The sequence below is a fragment of the Corapipo altera genome, unplaced genomic scaffold, assembly GCF_003945725.1.
Source record: "Corapipo altera isolate COAL_440 unplaced genomic scaffold, ASM394572v1 146, whole genome shotgun sequence".
Lineage (NCBI taxonomy): Eukaryota > Metazoa > Chordata > Aves > Passeriformes > Pipridae > Corapipo > Corapipo altera.
In genome coordinates, this window is record NW_020884981.1 from 239,598 (window position 1) to 255,229 (window position 15,632).

At 51.7% G+C, this 15,632-nt stretch overlaps 1 protein-coding gene across 8 annotated transcripts in view; it reads left to right on the top strand.

Annotated features, from left to right (window-relative positions):
• Window positions 1–15,632, top strand: part of CAPN15 (calpain 15) — a 53,932-nt gene that overhangs the window by 18,314 nt on the left and 19,986 nt on the right. Inside the window, exon 1 of one of the 8 annotated variants that reach the window (XM_027665900.1) lies at window positions 6,800–6,803. The exons of the other annotated variants lie outside the window; for them this stretch is intronic. The gene's annotated coding sequence lies outside the window, so the exon portion shown is untranslated. Of the gene's footprint in view, window positions 1–6,799; window positions 6,804–15,632 lie in introns of those variants that run through there. 8 annotated transcript variants of the gene reach the window in all.

Here is a 15,632-nt window from a genome sequence, read left to right on the forward strand (position 1 = left end):
GGGGTGAGGAGGAGAGTTTGGGCTGCAGGTGCTTAAAGGCTGCCAAGTCAGCAGCTTGCTGGGAGCTGGAGGGGCCTTGTGTGCCCTTGCCCAGAGCTCGACTTGGTCTCCAGACACAGGTTCCAGGCCTGCTGCTCCCAGTGCTCCCAGCACTGGGGCTTGGAGTTGCACAGAGCTGGGCCCCAGCATTCGGAGCGTGGCAGATTCACAACAGCAAAAGGGGACGTTGGGAGGCTGGATCTTGCCAGCTTTCGTGGGGAGAGGACAGGCTGTCCATACTCCTTGGCATTCAGTAATATTCCCCAGCTGTGGAGTGGGGAGAATGTGGACACAGGCAGGATCCTTTGTCTTCCTGAAAACTTGATTTTAAGCTATGTACCTTGGAAAAGTGAAGCAGTAGGTAGGTAGGTGGACAGATGTGTGTGTGTATATATGTACCTGGGTTTTTTTCCACTGATTTCTTGGGACACCAAAGAGTGTGTCAGTGCCCTGGTGTTGACTGGCACGTGCCTCATGCAGCACTGGGACATCCCATGTCACCTGTGCCACCAACTGTACCTTCTCTGCCCAGGAACTGAGGCTTCTCCTGCTGCCTTACCCAGAGCTGCTGTGTCTGTCTGTGGGGAGGCACAAATGTGGAGACACTTGGTGCTTCTGAAATGTGGAAAGGCTTGTTTTTTTGCAGGAGCTGCAGGGCTGCATGCCTTGGCACAGGGTGGACTGATCAGTGATGCTGCTGCTGCCTTGTCCAGCAGTGACGTGCGCTGGGCACATCATCACTTTACACACACCCTAGAGAATCTCCAGCAAAGCTTGACCTAATGACCCGTTTTCCTTGGGTTATGTTTTCCTGCAGCAAATGTTTAGATGCTCTGTGTCTTCTGGGCACACTGGTGTGGGCCCTGCAACCCTGGCTTGCTCAGGGAGTGCTGGTGGGGAGGGCACAGCAGCTGACAGGGCCCATCTGTCTTGTGCAGCGTTTGAGCTGCTGGGAGTGTTTCAGTGCCCAGGGCATGTGCTCTCCTCCCTCCTCTCTGTCCCGTGTCTGGAGGTTGACAGTGACGTCCTTCAGGTCGTCCTTGCTGAGCTTACCCGGGAGCTGTCTGTGAGGGGTGTGTGACTTGAAGAGGTTCAGGAGCTTTAACCAAGAGCAGGAGCTGCCCTGCTTGGTAAGAAGCTCTGTGTCCTGCTGCAGGGAAGGGATGCTGAGCTGTTAGAGCAGCCCCAGCATGGCTTCTGCAGGGTTGCTGTGATGTCAGGGTGGTTCCCTCTGACACATGGACTTGTGAGGGTTAATTGCATGTGCTCAAGCCAGGAGCATCCTCCAGAGTCCAGCTGTCAAAGCACTAACTTAAGCATGTGTCATCTTTACGAGGCACTAAACAGTGCTACAGTCTGAATTACCCAGTCTGGGGCCTCCAGGGTACAGTATAACTTGTAGGGGCTTCCCTGGTAATTCCAGCCTCCCTGACTGCTCCAGGAGTCAGCCAGATGTGTATTAAGGTGGCAGTAGCTCTAGAGCTTGGGGCATGAGCAGAAGGAGCAGCTTGGGGTGCTGGCTGGTTGTGTGGCTCAGCCTGCCTCAGCACAGCATTGTTCTGCTCTGCTCCTGGCCCTTCCAGCTCCACATAACTCACCCAGCCCTTCTCCCTGTCTCTGATAAGCTGGAGAAACCAAACAGGCCCTATTTTCAAAGTGCACAGTGATGCCAAACTGAATGTGAGGCCAAGTGTGGGTTCCTGTGTGGAACCTTTCTTTGATGGGGTGGTGGGATCACAGTGGGCTTCTGGAGTGGTGACATGTTCTTGTGTCCTCCTGGAGCTCGGTGGTTTGCCCATGGCATCCTGCAGGGTGACATGGCAGCAGCCTGGGTGGCCTTGGGGCACTGTTGGCCACCACACCTGACTTGGTGCCAGTGGGGCAGGAGGTGCAGGGAAGGGTTTTAGGCTGGTGGGGGTCACAACATGCTGAGGGAGCCCACGTGCTGCAGAGTGCACAGGTCAGGGTCCACTCTGCCCAACAAGGGTGTCTTATTGTGCACACTAGCCCTGAAGGTGGGCCCAGGACTGTCCTAGAAGCCATCAGGAAATAAAAATGCCACATGGGCTGTGCATGATGAAGCATTCCCAGCCAAACCACAGGAAGATCTGTGTGTTTTATCCCTTCTTGGGAACTGTTGTTCATTGTCCCCTCTAAAGTTCAGGCCCATGAGGGAGAGAAGTGACCTTTATAGGTCAGGAGCACACACACAGTCAGATCCATTGCTGTTGGTGGGACTCAGCCTGTGCTCAGGATCCCATCTTCTCCCATTTCCCTTGCACAAAGAAGTGGGAGATGCTTTCTGGAACTACCTGAAAGGAGGTTGTGGCGAGGAGTGGGTCAGCCTCTTCTCCCAGGTAACAAGCAATAGGACAAGGGGAACAGCCTCAAGTTGTTCAGGTTGGATATTAGGAAAACTTTCTTCATAAAAAGAGTGGTTTAGCATTGGAACAGCCAGTCCAGGGCAGTGGTGGGGTCACCACCCATGGTAGTGTTCAGAAAATGAGTAGATGTGGCACTTTGTGATATGGTTTAGTGGGCATGGGGATATTTGGTTAAAGATTGGACTTGATGATCTTGGAGGTCTTTTCTAACCTTAATGGTTGTGGCTGGAGCACCAGAAGGAGATACTTCAGTGGCAGGGTTTGAGAGCTCCCCAATGCCTGGGTGGTTCAGTGTTGGATCGAGGGTTTGGCCTCATTAAACTGGAACAGCCAGCCCTGTGGTGTTTTCTGTCATGAGGAATGAATCCTCGAGCCTACACTGCCTTAGCTCCTCATTTACAGAAGTAAAGAGCAGGGATGCTGAGGTGCTGAAAGGCCAAAGTCTCCTTGGCTGTAGTTCTGAGTTTCCATGTTTTGGGCAGTGAGGACAGAGGGCTGGCTCAGGGTGGGAGAGTTTCCTGACGTCAGGAGGAAGCTGTTCTGTTGACGTTCACTGAAGAGGTTTTGCTTTTTTCTGAAAGCCATGTGTCAGCACCAGTCCTGCAGAGCAGAGCCAGGATTCCCTGAGAGCTGCAGGGCGCTCTGACCCTGCCTTGGCTTCTCCTCAGAGGAGGGGTCGGGGGAGGCTCGAGGGGGAATCCTCTGGCTCTTTGCACATGCAGGGATATCGATCTGGGACTTGGCAGCCACATTCCTGCAGCTGTAGTGTGCAGAGCTGGCAGACTTGGAGGTACAGGGGATAATTTAGCTCACCTGTGACCTCAGCAGGTAGGAATGGTGTTTAACCAGTGCCAGAATGAGAAGGCAGTGGGTGACATTTGGGATGGGGGTGTCTCTTCTCCTGTCCTTAGTGGCTGCAGTGTGGAAGTCCTGTGAGCAGCCACCAGCCTGAGGATGCCCTGGCCCTTTGTGCCCTTCTCTGCCAGCTCTACTTCTTGAGCCTGACACTTCAGCTGCTGCAGAGATGGACTGATCTCTATTACCTGTACCCTGTGTGTGCCCCCCCGTGAAGTGAGCCCAGGTACTGGCACTGCAGGATCTGAGGGCTGGAGCACAGCAGCTGGAAGTGCAGGGTGATTGATTCAATGGGGCTGTGAGAGATGGGAGCAGACAGCTTTGGAGCAGTGGTGTTACTCCTGATCCATTTCCCCTCCCTTCTCTTTCGTTCCCTCTTTCTCTTCCCCCACCACTCTTCCAATTCTATTTTAACAGCACTACAAATTGCAGCACAGATCTTTAGCTGAGCAGCAATTCAGGTTGGCAGTCACCAGTAAATCTCTTCTAGCCGCCCCATGAGAGGGAAGTTGCAGTGGGAGTAAGGGGATATAGGTGGGTCCTGAGTTTATGGACCCATCAGGTTTTCCTGGCTCTTGCCAGCTATGGGCCCCTAGCAAGTTTAGCCTTAGTCCCACATCTCTCTAGTCCCGGGAAACAGGAAAATTCTTCTCCCACCCCACACCTGGTGCATTGGAAAGTGGTGTGAAACAGCCTCAAACAAGGGATAGGAGGGATGGCAGCATAAGTTCTAGGTCCTGTTTTTCACGTGTGTGACATCTGAAGTTGTTCCCTGTTCTTAAAGGCAGAAGGTGCTTTTCATCTGGGCAAATGGACCTGTGCTTCCAAACTACCCTGCACATGCAGGTGCTTTTGTTTGCTGATGCACAATGTGTGTATCTTCTATGGGCTGTGCTGGGGAAAATGATGGAAAATAGCCCTGGATGGTGTGTGAAAGGCAAAACTTTTGCCGTTTAGTCCATACAAGGGGTCTGTCTGCACAGTCCCACACCAGGAGCTGTATGTCCCAGCAAACATGTTTCCCAGCTGCCAGTCCTGTCTCCTTTGGTGAGTGCTCTGCCTGTGTTGTTGCCCCCTTCCACTGTGCTTGAGCTTGACCACCCTGTGAGGGTGGGGAGGCCCTGGCACGGGTTGCCCAGAGAAGCTGTGGCTGCCCCTGGATCCCTGGAAGTGTCCAAGGCCAGGTTGGACGGGGCTTGGAGCAACCTGGGCTGGTGGAAGGTGTCCCTGCCCATGGCAGGGGGTGGAAGGAGATGAGCTTTGGGGTCCCTTCCAAACCAAACCATTCTGGGATTCTGTGACTATGAGACCAGAATTAAAGTACAGACCATGTCTTTGTCTTGGCAGCTTGTTGACTGGCTGCGACACTTCAAAGGTGTTTTCCATGTTAGATTCTTCAAACACTGGGCAAGTGTTGAAAGAAAGAAGGATAACTCTGCCTGATGTCAACACAACTTGCTTTTTGTGTAATGTACCGGTGAGAAAAGCAAGGTGCCAAGAGGAAAGGCACCTGCTGCAGAAGTGATAGAAAACAGAGAGATTCTGGGGGTTTGGAGCAGGGGGATTTTTGCAGAGAAGCACAGGGCCAGCAGTCCCTGCAGTGCTGGCTCCACATGACCACCTCAGCCCGCTCTGTTCTCCAGGGAGCACAGGCTCTTTGAGGCAGAACACAGACCCTCACCTGAAAAGAAATTCTTTAATTGGCATAAAGACAGAGAAATGAAAACAACAAGTAGATGTTCCTCTTCATCCAGCTCGCTTTCCTCAGGGGTTGCTTTTGAAGTGATTGTTCAAACACACCTCAGGTGTGGGTAGCTAAATGGATGGAAACAAGTGTCCTTTGGTCCCACGAGTCCACCCTCCTTGCTGAAGCTGTCCCAGCTCCTCAGATGAGAGAGCAGCTTAATGAGTTCAGCTTCCTGCTCCTTTCCTTGTCTCTCCCTTCCCTGCTGAGAGCAGGTAAAGCCTGTACTGTAGAACACAGCTGTTGAAATCAGCCCCATTGGTACTTTAGTTCCTTCCCACTTTCTCAGCTGAAGGGCCTCCATGCTTAGATCCTGCATCCTGGATCTCTGTGCCTCCATGCTTAGATCCTCCTTCGAAGAGAAGCCTGTGCTCTTCTTCTCCAGACGCTGTTTCAAAGAGGACCCGGAGAGAGTTGATCGAAACTTCTTGATTGATCTCCATGCCCAGGTCTCTGAGCTCCTCCAGTGGTACCATGGCTGCAGTTGGGGTGAGGGACACAGCAGCAGGTTTCTGGGACAGCTTTCCTTGTCAGGATCCTTTCCTCTCCCAAGAGAAGCTGGGCTCTTGTGTTGTGGGATATCTTTTTTCAGCTGCACTAACCCAACTTATGCACAGAGCCTGTGTTAGTGAATTTGGATAATGGAGATCCTCTCTGTAAGCTCCTGGTTGGATCCTGGCACTGGGCTTGTCCTGGAGCTCAGACCTTTGTCCTGTTCAGGGGTGGCAGCTGTCCTAGAAAGGGAACAGCATTCCTAACACTCTCCTGGGCTGGTATAAACCTCCTCGCTAGCACTGAAGGAACCTGGGGTGATGCAGATGAACTAGAAACTCATTTCCAGCCCTTGGTGAGGTGTTAGCAGGCAGAGGTGGCCCTGCTCCTCTGTGGCCAGGCACCAGTGTCTGGGTGCTCAGAGGTCCCAGGAACCTCCTGAATCCCAGGATCAGATACGTGTTTTGTTCTCTTAAGGTTTCCCCCATATACTTACACAAACCATTTAATAGCTGTAATAAACCATATGCCCCTGTTATTTAAATAGAATAAATAAAGATGGAAAAGCATCTGGAACTTCAGCACCTGTGGCAAATCAGCAGCTCAAGGAGCTGTGTGTGTAGTGGAGAGCAGGAGAAGGGCCCATAAAGGCAGTGTCAGCGGAAAAAGAGGAGTATCTGAAAGTCTTTCATCTTCCCGTTGCAGTGCTCGGATGTGACTCCAGCTGCTTTCTTTTTTGGGATGCAGGGAAGTGTGTGCTCCCACATGTAGCTCCTGCAGCTTGGAAAGAGCAGCTCTGGATTGACCCAAAGGTTTGGAAATCGTTCTGTTACTGAGTAAGAGAAATTTAGAGGATGGTGAAGGAGCGTTGCCAGGACTTGAGAATTCACATTTAGTTTCTGGACTTGTGGACTCAGTCTGTCAGTGCCTTGGCTGCTGCAGGCACAGGGCTGCACAGATACATATGTACGAGTGTGTGCAGGTGTGAAGCCTTATTTTTTTCAGGTGTTGATGGTGATTCATAGGTTGTAGTGGGAAAATCAGTCCCAGTTCTGTCTGGAACCTCACCAGATACTGTGTGGAAAAAGGGAATGTGGCAGCCAGGCAGGTGTTGCAAGCTAAGGAGGACACAGCCTTGTCTGTGTATTTACTGGAGACCAAATGGACACTGGAATTATGTTCCTTCAGAAGGGGTCTTCTGTGCTGCTACCTGTTCTCTCCTGACTAATCGAGACACCTGGCATCCCAGATCCTTCTTGTTACAGGACCTTTAAAAGTTAAGAACTTCTGTTTCCTGGATGGTGAACTCTCCACAGCCAACATGAACTTTAATTATGAGCTCAAGATGCAAATATGAACATCCCACCTGTGCCACATTGGTGGATGCTCCCTAACCCGTGTCATCCCAGAGACACTTGTACCCAAAAATTCAACCTCTTTTCAGGCTGAAGGGTCAAGACACGACCCCTGTGGAGAGAGGGATGCTGAGAGGTGCTGTGGTGTGTCCGAGGGCCGTGTTGAGCCCCTGCTGCTCCCTGGCAGCCCTGGGTGTGAGGGACGAGCAGCAGGGATCTCTTGCAGCCTGGTTCTCTGAGTTGCTGATGGTTTTCCCCCTGGGAGTGATGCATACACCACTTGACTGGCAGACCCTCCCCTCTGGGCTGCAGCCTCGGTGTGGTTCACCAGCTCTGACAGGGAGGGCCAACCCCGCTGCAGGCTCTCTCCAATTGTCACAATAAATTGCTTCTTCCTCCCGCTGCATGGGGGAGATGCTGGTTCATTTGCCCTGAGTCTGAACAGCACCTGAGGCGGCTTCTCCCCCCTCCTTATTGTTCCTCCCCCCAAGCCTGCGAGGAGAGCAGAGCCTGCTGCAGTTGGCAACAGGCTCCCCAAAGCACGCCTGATGCAGCAACAAATTGTGTGTTCTCTTGCATTCATCTGCTTGACCTGACGTAACCTGGGAAGGGGAACAGAGCTGGAGGAGCTGTGGATGATCTGGGAGCAGGAAGGGCTGGAGCCATCTGTGAGGCTGGTGGGGTTTGCTCTGTTCCAAGCTCAGCAATCCACGCTGGCCAGGCCCTCGGCCCCGCTTCGCCCAGGTCAGTACAGCACAGCAACTGCCCCGGGCCTGTGTGTGTGTTCCAGCACCTGGCAGGGAGCGTGAGTGCACTTGGAAGTTGTGTGTGGAGCCAAGGACTTGGTGGGCAGTGAGTGTGTGCATGTGTGTGCAGACTGCAGGACCCGGTTCATCTGGGACGTTGCCCGGGGCTCTGCTCTGCGTCAGGATCCTCCTGTGGGATCGGTGTTCTTTGGAAGGGGTGCAGATGTGGTTCCTCGTGTAGAAGAGGGGGCTTTCAGGTTTTCCCTTTGCCTTCTGACCTCCTGTCACCCAGGAGATGGCAGGGCTTGCTGGTTGGTGGTGCAGGCTCCGGGAGGAGCCTCCATCCTCTCCTTTCCCCTCGCTCCCAGTGACATTTGTAGTGTAGCTGTGGTGGCTCGATTGCCGTGCCCTGATCTGACCACAGACTGAACTCTGGGGATGCCGGGAGTTGCCAGAGTTCCTCTCTCTTCCTCTGTCCCTTGGCAATCTTTCTTTCTTTCTGCAGATCAGTGCAAAGCTTGTTGGCTGAGATATTAAGCTTGAGCTGCTTTCCTGAGGCACAGGACTGGCTTAGCTCCTCATTAAGGCCTGTTAATCATCCTGAGGAGAGCTTGACAGCCCCTGGCGATGGACCACAGTGCCCTGCTGCCTTCCAGCTCCCCAGGATGCAGGAGGTCCTGCCCAGGGTGCCCTGAGCGTGGCTGGCAGCTGTGGGAAGGGCCCTGCCTGCTCTGGTGTGGGACAGTGCTGGGGCAGAGCTTGGCCTGAGAACTGTCCTCCTGTGCAGGAAGAGCTCCCAGCAGCAGCTCTGCCAGGAACTGGGAATGTGGCCAAATTAAAGCCCCAGGAGAAGAGGAGGAGGAGGCTGGGGGCTCTGCTTCCTTCCTACCAGGCTGCAGCCCCCTCTCCTTAGTCTCAGAAACATGAGTCTTTCTGTCTCCCTCCATCCCAAAAGGTACCAAGCTCTTGATTCCTGTTGTTTTTCTCTTAATTGCACCTTGGAGCTGTGCCTTGATTTATTTTGTTGGGGGAATTAAGGGAAAAAAGATGGTTGTTTCTCAAGCAAATAGGAGCCTGCCCCATGCAGCTGGTAATGGGCAGGGCTGGGAACTGGGGGGACAAAAGGAGAGAGGGGCTCAGCAGCATCCTCCCACCTCCTTTCCTGTGCCTGTGCTGCAATAGCTCCCACCACCCCACAGCCCCTGCAGGGCCACGTGAGGGGGCAGACAACCCTCTCCACACTTGCATGGCATCCCCCAACAGCAATATTTTGCCTTTCAGGCCTCAAAGGCAGCAAATAGCTTTGAATTTCCATCTCATGCTGGGAAGGAGGGATTTAATTTACTCTCTGAAAGTACAGGGTGGTGTTTTGGAGCTGAGCTGGTGGTGCTGGCAGTGAGTGTCAGGTGGGGATGTCTTGCAGCGCATCACCTGCAGCTCCTCAAACCTGTCCCATGCCTTGCTCTCCAGATGTGAGATGTCCTAACAGATGTCCTCTAGTCCACTCCCTCCTGAATTTCACCTGAAATCCTCTCACTCTGAGCTCTTCTGGCCATCCCTGCCACTTTTCCTGACCCAAGCATGATAGATTCTGTTGGGTTTTTAAATTAAACCTGCCATGATTTGAAAAGAATTAGTGCAACAGTAGTATTGAAAAACATCATCCTCCCAGCTATTCCTGCCCAGCATCTCCCTAGTCCTAGAGCTGGTATATTGGTTGTAAATCCTCTCCCTGTTTTTCTTGATGTTCCCTTATTTCTATACATCTGTGAAAGCCTGACTTCAGAGGAGGCTTGGCAATTGGGAGTGGCACCTGTGTGACATGTCCTGCCCACATGTTCACTCCTAAACTGCTCCCAGTTTGTCCAGTCCACCTGGGAGCCCTCGTGAGTGTGAGAGGAGAAGCTGCATCCAGGCTCTGGTTTGGCTTCATGTTGCTCTAAGTGTGTTTGTTCTGGGGCTCCTGGTAACTCCCACCCTCTTCTGGCACACCTTGAGGTTTAAAGGGCACTGCTCCATGGGGGGTTGTGCTACAGCTCATCCCAGACGTGTCTTGCTGGTCCCTGCTGGGAGCGTGGTCGGTTCCATGGTATTCCATCAGCCCTTGATGTCCTGATGTCAGGGCTGCCTTTGCTCTGTAAATATATTCAGAGGGCCAGAGTTTTGTGGGCTGAGAGCTGAGGCTGAACACTGGCCCTGGTGAGCAGCATCGCTCCTCTCTGCCACATCTCACTTGTTTGGCCTTTGCCCATGGCCTGTCTGGGTCCCTGCAGCTGATCCCCCCTCACCCTGAGCCACCGTTTCAGTCCATCTGTGTTACCAACCAGGGAAGGTCCTTCCAGGATTGACCCTTCAGAGGCTCTTGAGGAGTTTCCCAAGCTGCCTCAAGGCAGGGAAGTCAGGGAATGATTAAATAGCTTTTTGGAGACCCTGCCCTTCCTTCAAAGCCTTCCTTCCTACCCAGGGGGATCTCTTCAGGGTTTGAAATTTTTCGTTCTTTTCCTCAGAAGTGTTCAGGCTTCTCCATGTGTGAATAATTCCAAGCTCCCTCCCTGCTGAGGCTGCTGAAGTGAAACCACAGTGCACATTTGTACTGAACCTGTTCCCAGCATCAGTGAGGGGCCGAGTGGGGCTCTGGGGCACCTGCTGACGTGTGTGCACAGCAAGGAGCACCCTGGTGCTGGTGTTTGAGTCGTGTTCCCACTGCCAGGGTGTGGCATCAGCCCTCTTCTGTGGTGGCTCATGGAGAGATTTTTGTCCTGTCATCTCAGCATGGAGAATCAAGCATCCAGGAGGTTGGTGTGGTGTCTGTGACTCTGCCATGCACTGGATGCTGGAGATCCCTGTGCGACTTCAGTCTTGAGACAATTAAATTCCCAAATTCCCTTCTGCTACATCCAGAGAAACTTTCCCTGGCTTCACTTCAAAGATGAGTCTGAAGGTCCAAAAGCTGTTACAGCAGCTCCCACAATCCTTGTGTGTGCACAACACATTGGCAAGACCCTGTTTGGGTCGTGGATCACGAGGGCTTTCAGTTTTTCTTTGTGGAGGCCTTGCTTTGATGGCTGGGACTGAAGTCTGGGAGAGGTTGAGCCTTTCTATCCAAGCCATCTTTTTATTTTATTTTAATTGTTTTATTCAGCAGCAGTTCTGTAAGATGTATCCTCCTGGTCTATGGGATTATTTCCATGGAGTCTGACTCTTTCTCCACTTCAGGTGCTCACGAATTTTACTGGACAACTTTATTTTACATGGGAACCATTCTGCTCAGACCAAAGATGGAATGTAATTATAAAAACCACACAAAGTAGCTGAACCAATTTATACCAGGCTTTCTGAAGAATAAAACCACTGTTCTCAAAGGGTTTTCTTGCTACAAGTGTGTGAGAAGATGAAGCTACAAGTATCCAATGAAACATCAGTCTTCCAGGTCTAGTCTGTTGTTTTATTAACCAAAAAAGATTAAATTCTTGAATTCTTGTGTTGCATTTGCTGGAGAACTGTGGACCTTTTGCCCCATGAAAGAGCAGTTTTTGTGGGAGCTGCTGGCACCCAAGCACTCCAAAATGTTTTAGCAGAACTAGAGATCCTTTGTGCTTTCTACACTCAGGTTACAGCAATGTCATGCCACTGTGACAAGACCCTATAAAACTGCTGTACTTCCTTTGTGTATTTGCTCTTAAGTGGGTTAAAATAGCCACTATATGTGGATTTTAGTCAGTGTTGTGTAGTCAAAGCAAGGCAAGATATGGATGGAGGCCATTCAATTCATCACCTCCTTGAGTCAAATTGAACCTGTTTAAACATATCCATAGTAAATACAGGCCTGAGTTAAGGACACAAATTTCCCTCACCTACTGTAATATTTGGGTGCAACTGGAGCTTGATATTTTTTGCTTTTAATTTCCCCAGGTACTCAGGACTGGGAAATTTAGGTACAGAGAAGGTAAATAAAGTCATTGAGCACAGGAATGATGGCAGCAGTAGTGCTGTGCTAAATTGGTTTCTTTGACGTGAAGTGTGATTGCAGCTGCAGAAATTTCCCCTGCTTGCATGCAGGGAGGCAAGACAAGGTTATTAATTATAACAACAGGCTGGAATTGATCTTAATGAGAAACAGTGCAGCATGAGAGGAGCTGAGGCTGTGCTGGTGGCTGTCCCCAAGGCTGGGGCTCCATGGGGACCTTCCCGGGCCTGTTCCCTGCCAGCTGTGGGGCTGCAGAGCCTGTCCCATGGTGATCCCGTGCTGCTGAGAGCCTCCATCCTGGGTTTTGAAGAGACCACATTGCTTTTGTCTGGGCCCTGCATCCCAAGAACCTTGGGCAGGTGCAGGAGGTGAGACACCCAGTCCCTCATCAGAAGTTCATGAATCCAGAGCTTGCAAAACTTTTGACTTTGCTGACCTCTGAAATATTCAGTCTGCCTCTGCCATTCATATCCCCAGGGATGGTTCTTGTTGTCCTGGCAGAGATTTGGGAAACCTGCTCATTAGCTGAGGAGCCTTTGGGAATGCTCTTGTCCCAGCGTGCCTGTGCTCTGCCAGCCAAACTGGTTTGCTTCTGAGAGCTCCTTTCTTACAACATGGGAGCAATTAAGGTGTATTAAAGGCTAATGATGCACAGCGTGTTTTTCTCACAAGACAAGCCTTCCAGATTCTGATTCTGCTTTGCTGATTCCATATGAAGAACAATGTCTCCTGTGCCTCAGTTTGGGATAACGCTCCCCATGTGTCCCTGGCCTCGGAGGGAAGGCAGTGTTAGCCATGTTCCTTCCAGGGGTGTGTCCCTTGGCATTCCTGCAGCAGCATTGGCTCTGCAACTCCAGTGACTTCACCATCCCTGGAGGTGTTTAAGATGAGACCGGATGTGGCATCAGTGCCATGGTCTGGGAACCACGGCGGGGTTGGATCAAGGATTGGACTTGATGATCTCAGAGATCTTTTCCAACCCAGTTGATTCTATGATCCTATGAACTCCAGATGGGCAGACCCTTCAAAGACTCCGCTCCTTCCCTCCTTTTTCCAGAGCCAAACCCAGGGATTTTGGCCATGAAGAGGACTCTCCAAGCAATGACTGTCTCCTCAACTTCCTTCCACCATCAAAACCAGACTTTGGTGTGTGTTACAGGAGCTTTCTGTGCCTCTGCTCTCCTCCTGTTTCCCACCACACTCTGACACATTCCTTGAGGGTCTCTTCCTGGCTGGCAAGGATAGAGGAGTGTGTTCTCTGTCCCACTTGCATCCTTTTCAAGCACTTACATTTATTGAGCATCACCTTGAAATTGCCCAACACTCTCAGGCACATGGTGGGATTGTTGGGGTGTCCTGTGCAGGGCCATGAGTTGAACCCCATGATCTTTGTGTGTCCCTTTCAACTCAGGGTATTCTGTGATGCTATGAAATCCTTTCTTGCCTATCCCACAGCAAGATGTCCTCTCTCACCCCTAACATCTGTCTTCAGACAGGCAAGCCCTGTTTTTGGGGAGGTGATGACAAATTGCAGGGAAAGCTGCAGTTTGAGAGCATGTTCTGTGGTTTTGTTGGCTGCCAGAAAACTCTACTGCTGAGTGCACTTCATACAGACAGGGCCAGTGTTCTTTCTCTCAGAACTCTCATTAACAGAGTTCAGTTTTCCCCTGGGAACTTCTCATTAAAGCTCCCAGCCTCTTCTCTCCCTGGCTGCTGGAGCACATCTGAGCTGCCCGAGCTGTGTCCACTGTAGGAAAAGAAGCAGCTAAATAGAAACTGTGCAGGAACCCTCTGAGGTTTGGTGAAAGGGGACCAAGAAATTCCCAGGAACTGGAGTGCGTCATAAGCTTGGGAAACTCTTAGTGTCTGTCTGAGGCTCTTGGCACCTTTTGGGGAGAGTTGTGTAGTGTTGATGGGTCTTAAATGCCCCCTTCACCATCAAGTGCTCACCCTTGCATGGTCTCCTGCTGCAGAATTAGACCTTTTTTCCCCTCCCTTCTGCTTTGATGAAGGATTTTTGTCTGTTTGCTTTATTAAACAGAACGAAGCCTGTTGTCTTGCTTCAAATCATTGCAGCTTGTTACCAGTGGAAAATACCATTTTCTGCGTAAATGTAATTGTCCTGCCCCAGTGAATGGTCAGGAGCTCTGATATTGGGCTGGGAGGAGGTAACCTCCAGAAAGAAGAGGTGTCCTGGCTGGAGGAGAGTTTGGCATGGAAGGAGAATGGGCTGGTCCCTCAACTGTTTTACCTTCCCTGATCTAAGCTGTTTGTTGGGAACTTGCTGACAATTTGTCCTGGATCGACACTAAAGAGTGAGAGCAGATATAAATATATGATAAAGCTCCAGAGCACTCGACTATTAATATTTCAGAATCAAGAAGTCTTTATTTCCGCAAGTGCTTCAACAACAGGAGGGGTTTGTGTAGTTGTAGTTGTTGTAGTTCCCTTCCACCAGATGAAGGAACAAAAGGAGCTCAGACGAGGTCCTAGCTCCAGTCCTGGCTGAAGGAGCTGCCTGGTGTCAGAGGCTGCATGAAGAAGGTGATGGCCTCTTTGGAGTTGTTTTTTTCATTCCTCCCCTGACCTCAGTGTGATGATCAGATCCTAATGCTGCTTCACACAGGGGGCTGCATGTCCTGGGTGTTACAGAACTGCTGAGGGGCCAATGCTGGTCCCTGTCCTGGGCAGTGCAGCTGGTTGTGGTTGTGATGGTGGTGCCTGGAACAACATGAGTTGTCAGATGTGGTAATAAAGCCAAGCTGTTCTAGCAAGAGTTTCTTAGAACAGCTTTGTCTCTGTAGTCACCAGAAGGCTGATCTGGTGGTGCTTTTGGAGTTGGCAGGGTTCTGCTTGGATGAAGCTGTGCTTTGTAGCAGCTTTACATCTGGGGCTCCCTCAGCACTTTGGCAGGTGCCCTGGGGAAGGTGTGAGCCCCCAGCCCCATTCTGGGGGGCTGCTCGGTCCCATAAGGTACCAAAGACTTCCCCAGTGCCCTGTGAGGGGAGCAGGAGTGTCATTCAGAGAGTTGTAGTGTGAGACTGCTCCCAGTAGTAGTGGAGGGGCTCTAGGATGGTCAAGGGGCTGGAGGAGAGGATGAGGGAGCTGAGCTCATTCAAGAACTCAGCACAAGAAGGACACTGACCTGCTGGAACGAGTCCAGAGGAGGCCACTAAGTTGATCACTTAGGGCTGGAGCCCCTCTGCTCTGGAGCCAGGCTGGGAGAGCTGGGGGGGTTCACCTGGAGAAGAGAAGGCTCCAGGGAGAGCTGAGAGCCCCTTCCAGGGCCTAAAGGGGCTCCAGGAGAGCTGGAGAGGGACTGGGGACAAGGGATGGAGGGACAGGACAAGGGGGAATGGCTTCCACTGCCAGAGGGCAGGGATAGGTGGGATATTAGGAAGGAATTGTTGGCTGTGAGGGTGGGGAGGCCCTGACACAGGTTGCCCAGAGAAGCTGTGGCTGCCCCTGGATCCCTGGAAGTGTCCAAGGCCAGGCTGGACAGGGCTTGGAGCAACCTGGGCTAGTGGAAGGTGTCCCTACTCATGGCAGGGCATGGAAGGAGATGGTCTTTAAGGTACCTTCCAACCCAAACCAGTCTGTGATTCATTCAAGCTGGAGCAGAGAAGGCTTTGGAGAAGTTCCACCAATACCTGCAGGGACATCATCCAGAAGACAGAGCCAGGCTTTTCACAGCAGCGTGGGATGGGAGGACAGGAAACAACAAACATAGGATGGACCAGGAGGGGATCAGACTGGCTATAAGGAGAAGCATTTTTGCCCAAGGTCAGTCAGTCAGTCAGTTGAGGTCACTGCCTAGAGGGGTTGTGTAATCTCTGTGCTTGGAGGTCTCCAAGACCACACTGTCTAAACCTGAACAACCTGTTGTGATCTCTTTAAGAGATGCAGCTTGGAGCAGGAGTTTGGGCTCGAGACCCCCCTGGGGTTTCTTCTGACCTGAGTTGTCCTGGGATCCTCCACTCTTGCTCTAGTGGAAGTGGGATGCTGCCTTTGCCCACAGGTGGAGAGGTGCAGCCCCTGTTTTTTGGGACA